We start from the raw sequence: 5,714 nt of genomic DNA, 5'->3' as shown, positions 1-5,714 counted from the left end.
TCCATTCAGGCCGGACCTCCCGATCTCATTTTCCCGTCCCGCTCACCTTGAAGTTGATTCCGCAGCCACTGTCTGTGCAATTTGCCAACCTGAAACCAAGGCCACATAGACAATCGCAAGGCCCGATTAGGTGTACCCTACTAGATACCCAGGCACTGAATACATAACTCACACACTACACCACAGGGAATCAGACACATATTCCTCATTGGACTGCCAAGAGTGGGATTCTGTCCTGGGCGGCCAGAAATCAGAAGCATACCCCCTCCCTAGACCACAAAGAGGAAAAGCAGACCACAGTCAATGCCTGATTGTTACACGATTCCCTTTCTCCCCCAGGGCACTCGAATCTAGACAAATTCCAAATCAGATATCCCCCTCATCAGATCATTTGACATCAGGTGTCCACCCCTCAAGTCCGGCAGCAAAAACATGCATAAGCCCTGATTAAATCATGAAAAATATAAAAGGACTACCTTTGCTATGGCTCTACCCATCAGCCAGTCTATGCAGGACGAGCCAATGTTTCCATGGGACAGGACAGGATTTTAGTAAGTGTCCCATTAACTGCCAAAAAGTTATGAAAGTACGCAGCTAAAGCAATGTTTTTTAGACACTGTGAAATTCTTAGAGTGGAACAACATATGAACATATGAAAAAGGACAGAGAAAGACCATCTCTCCTGGCCCATCCAGACGGTGCAGTCACCATGCACGATAAACTCCCCACCCCTCCCATCACATGACTTTGAGGCAGATGAATCTCTGAAAATACCTCTTAGCATCTAACCTAACTCCGTGTTATAATATTTTATACTGACGCCCCTAGTTCTCACATCCCTATTTAGCTGAAATAACCAATCCATCTGAACTATTTTGTTCATCATTTCGAAAACCTCATAACACCAGAAGTCTATGATTCTTCAATGAAAAAAAGCCCAAGTTCACACAATATGCTTCTCACTCAGAATCTTAATCTGAAGTTGGTAAATCAGTACTTTACTTTGGTAAACAAGCACTCCTCAGACTGAGACAACGTCATTATCAGCCGAGGTACGTTTTACCTTCTTGCACCTCCAGTGATCCTTCTTCTTTGCCAAAGGTTCGATCTGACTTTTGATGCTGTTGAGTTCTTCAGTTTGCTCAAGAAGTTGTCTTGAAGCTGTTTCAATCTTTGTCTTAACTTCTAGATACTCTTCATCTATTGGCTTCTTCATAGACTCTTGTTTTAAGAAGCTTTTTGACCTCCTCAAACTTCTACCAAAATCTTCATCTTGGATGCTGTTTCCTGGATTTCATCAAATACAGTAAATCATATTTTCCATTGACTACTAATTACAAAGATATCTAGATGACATGGAAAAAGAAAGCAAAATGGCTTTTTATATCAACTGGGAAAAGACCAACCGAAGTGGTTCTGTTTTATGTATAATTTTGTTTTGCTTACAGATGCTGTCAGGGCAGCATGTTGCCAAACCAGGGAACCACAGAGCATCGGGATGTAGGTTCACCGCCAGGGATTCCCATATAACAAGCTCCCAGTTTGGTGCTGCCATCAGAAGCAGCTGGTGACTGAAGACCAGGTGCAATGCTGGAGGGGAACTTGCCCCAAGGCTAATTTTGTAAACCAGCTGATGAGTGGTTGAAAAGCTGCATTGCTGCAAACTTGGCAGCAGAAGGCCTGCCTGTCCTACGCAGCCTGGAAGTAGAGCAGGGTGGGGTGGGGAGAGAAATACATTTTTTTTAAAATGACGCTGTCACGATTTATTGGAACATAGTATTTTCTTACCAGTGAAGCTGACCGACATTTTAACAATCCACTACCAGATGATTTTGGTACTTTTTTTTTCTAGAATTCTTTACTGAATTTTCAACATTACAACTGTTAAACTCAAAGTTATGGGAAGATGCATCAACTGCTGCCTTCTTTCCTCTCCAGTAATCTTTCCTTCTGGTTCTTCGTCAAAACTTTTCTCTCGTAGGCTCTATGAGTTTTCCTTCCCATCTTTCTTCCATCCTAATGGCACCGTTCCCAGCTCTCAGAATTAAGTAAAGCTCTCAGGATTCGAGTTGTGCAATCAAAAGAAAGCCGACCTTTTTGGCTCATTTTTTTTTTCCTCCAAACTCTAAGTTGTAAGTTGGTTTGGAACCTTCGCACGCACCCCCCCAACCTGCTCTACTTTGTGCGTCCCCTATGACAGACACAAGAGCTTCGACACTGCCCTGAGGAACTCCTGCAGCAATGTCCTGGGGCTGAGATGATTGGCCTCCAACAACCACTACTCCTGTTCCTAATGTTTCTATGTTGCTATGTTCCCTTCTGCACCTTGGATCTCACTATCTCTCAAATACCATAACGTAAATCCAGCCAAGACGCAGAACTGTCAACATTGGATAATGGTGCAAGACTTTTAGATGTAAGACCATCTGTCCTTGGCATCCAAATGCGACAAAAACAAAATAAAATAGGAACAATAATTGGCACCCATCACATGGGTCACAGGCAGTGGCCCAGTCACATTAATGTACTTTTAATCTCTTTCTTATCTTTCTCTTCAGTTCTTTTCCTCTCCCCTCCCCACACTCTCTCTTCACAGCCGACCTGCATGCAAGATTCACAATCTTTTTCTTTTGCTTTCTCTTTCTGGACAGCAGTAGATCACTACAGAGGCAGGGTTATCCCTGCACTCCTAGCAGTATTCCTTCTATTAAAACAGTAGAGTCCACAGGTTTGAACTTGCATTTGAACAGCACCTTTCACAACCTCAGGACTTCCCAAAGCGCTTCAGAGACAATTAAGTACTTTTCAAAGTGTAGTCTCTGTTGTAATGTAGGAAACGCAGCAGCCAATTTGCGCACAAGGTCCCACAAACAGCAATGAGATAAATGACAAGATAATCTATTTTTAATGATGTTGGACGAGGAATAAATATTGGCCAGGACACCGGGGAGATCTCCTTTGCTCTTCTTGAAACAATGCTGTGGGATCTTTTACGTCCACTTGAGAAGGCAGTTAGAGCCTCAGTTTAACATCTCATTGGAAAAACGGCACCACAGACAGTGCAGCACTCCCTAGTGTCAGCCTAGATTTTGTGCACAAGCCTCTGGAGTGAGACCCAAGACCTTGTGACTCAGAGGCGAGAGTGCTATCACTGAGACAAGTCTGACACCACACTTTAGGAAGGATGTCAAGGCTTTGGAGAGGATGCAGAGGAGATTTACTAGAATGATACCAGGTATGAGGGACTTCAGTTATGTGGAGAGACTAGAGAAGCTGGGATTGTTCTCCTTAGAGCAGAGAAGGTTAAGGGGAGAGGTGTTCAAAATTGTGAGGGGTTTTTGATAGAGCAAATAAGGAGAAAATGTTTCCACTGGGAGGAAGGTCAGTAACCAGAGGACACAGATTTAAGATAATTGGCAGAAGAACCAGAGGGGAGATGAGGAGAAATTGTTTTATGCAGTGAGTTGTTATGATCTGGAATGTGCTGCCTGAAAGGTCGGCGGAAGCAGATTCAATAGTAACTTTCAAAATGGAATTGGATATACACTTGAAAAGGAAAAGAATTTGCAGGGCTATGGAGAAAGAGCAGGGGAACTGGACTAATTGGATTGCTCTTTCAGAGAGCTGGCACAGGCATGATGGGCCAAATGGCCTCCTTCTGTGCTGTATGATTCTATGACACCTAAATAGAGGCTTTCATTGTCACTTTGAATGTTAGCACAGCCCTGTGACTGTATAATTCCATTGCTCTCCAGCGAGAGAAATTAAGACAAATATCGCAAATTACTGGCATCGTACCCACACTCACGAGCTTACAATCTCCTGCCACGAGACTGGTCTCCGGAGAGATGGTAGATCTGCCAAGCACTCTCGCCTCTGAGTCAGAAGGTTGTGGTTCCAAATCTCACTCCAGAGTCTTGAGCGTGAAATCTAATCTTCATTGCAATACTGAGGGAGTGCTGCATTGTCGGAAGTGTCGACTTTTGGATGAGATGTTAAACCGAAGCCCCGTCTGCCCTCTCAAGTGGACATAAAAAATCCCATGGCCACTATTCGAAGAAGAGCAGGAGAATTCTCCCCGGTATCCTGGCCAATATTTATCCCCCAACCAACATCACTAAAAAACTGATTATCTAGTGATTATCACCTTTGTGGGATCTTGCTGTGCGCAAATTGGCTGCCGCATTTCCTACATTACAACAGTGACCACACTTCAAAAGTACTTCATTGGCTGCAAAACGCTTTGGGACTTCCCGAGATTGTGAAAGGCGCTATATAAATGCAGGTCGTTCTTTCTTTTTACTCTAAAGGTTGGACCTTTACCAGTGTTACTGGTCTGGGAGGTGGTTGAGCGTGCTTATGGGAGGCTCCTTCTTTGTTTTTTTTTGCCTCCACCTGTGTGTCCAAATGCCAAAACAGAGATCGAGGATGCATCATGATGAAGATCAAGGTACTGAGCGAGCTTTTCCCTGCTGCGAAACTGTTTGGCCGTAACATGCCTACCAGTCAGTATCTATTGGTGATGTACATTTATATAGTTCTGTGAAAATAGTCTTATCTGTTTCTCTTTGCACTATTCCTCTTATGTAGTAGTTTTGCAATAATTATGCACACTTTTACAAGAAGCACATAAATAAATGGAGTGGTTTGTACAAAACACATTCTGGATCTTTCTGTGCTCTTTGCATTTCCTTTCCTGCAGGTCTCGAACTAGATTTGTCATTTCATGATCCTGGTAAAACCGTATTCTGAGTGTGAGGCCTGAGATGGGTGGCACAGTATGAGGCCATTCAGGACAAACAAGTCTTTCAAGCCTTGAAAATTGTTTCAAAAACATCAATCACAAGGGACAGCATCACAATCTCCAGAAAATACATCTGGCTCTTTGTCTTTGGTAAACTGGTCGATGATATCACTTACAAGTGTTTTTATTCAGCATGGGCCTCTCTGTGTACTTCTGCCTGCACTGTGGGCACTGGATGTCCTGATTTAGTTTTTCCAGCTTCACTCCACACCTCCTCCGTGCATTTGGAGCAGAAAGTATGTCCACAATTTGTAGCCACCAGATTGCTCAGCAATCCCAGACAAATGGAGCAGGCCAGCTCGTCCTTAAAGAAATCCAAGGCAGCCATGCTTCAGTGTTAAAACAAGCAGCAGAGGGGCAGTTCCAGGAAGTAGACTAGAAAGTAAAAGTGAAACTTAATGCCTCAAGCAGACCTTTGTTTCGAAGCTGCTCTCAGCGAACCTTCGTGCGCTGGCAACCTCAGCAAAGGAAATCTTTGATAGAAAACGAATCCTTTATTTGAATTGAACGAATACGTACTGTGCATGGCAAAGCCAATAATCTAATCAAGCAGCCAGTTTTCAGCATATTGGTTGGGTTGTGTTAATAGTGCAAATGTTTCCTCTCTGCACTAAGTGTAGAGAAATCACAAAACTCTCTTTATAAAGGTAGTTCCGATTTCACTACAGCAAGGGCACGGAGAGACCCCCTATCCCCCAGGGGGGAGAACAGCTGCCACCATCGGAGAACGACAGGTCTGAGATTTGTGGTCAACAGAATAAAGAAAGTCACGAATTCTGTTTAAAGGTTTTCCGATGCTGGTGATTTTAATGCCAGCAGTAACTCATTTAACACTGATTGGCAGATCCAGGCTGTGTTACGTTTTGGGAGTGAAAGATGTAAAAAATAAGTTACATTTTTAATCCAAAAT

The 5,714-nt window shown here is 43.4% G+C and overlaps 1 pseudogene; it reads right to left on the bottom strand.

The window, feature by feature from the left end:
- Window positions 1–4,257: 4,257 nt before the first annotated feature.
- Window positions 4,258–5,142, bottom strand: LOC137301431 (E3 ubiquitin/ISG15 ligase TRIM25-like; annotated as a pseudogene).
- Window positions 5,143–5,714: the final 572 nt, after the last annotated feature.

Source organism: Heptranchias perlo, chromosome 33 (assembly GCF_035084215.1).
Source record: "Heptranchias perlo isolate sHepPer1 chromosome 33, sHepPer1.hap1, whole genome shotgun sequence".
Lineage (NCBI taxonomy): Eukaryota > Metazoa > Chordata > Chondrichthyes > Hexanchiformes > Hexanchidae > Heptranchias > Heptranchias perlo.
The sequence above is the reverse complement of the archived record's forward strand: the minus strand, read 5'-3'. Positions and strand labels throughout refer to the sequence as shown.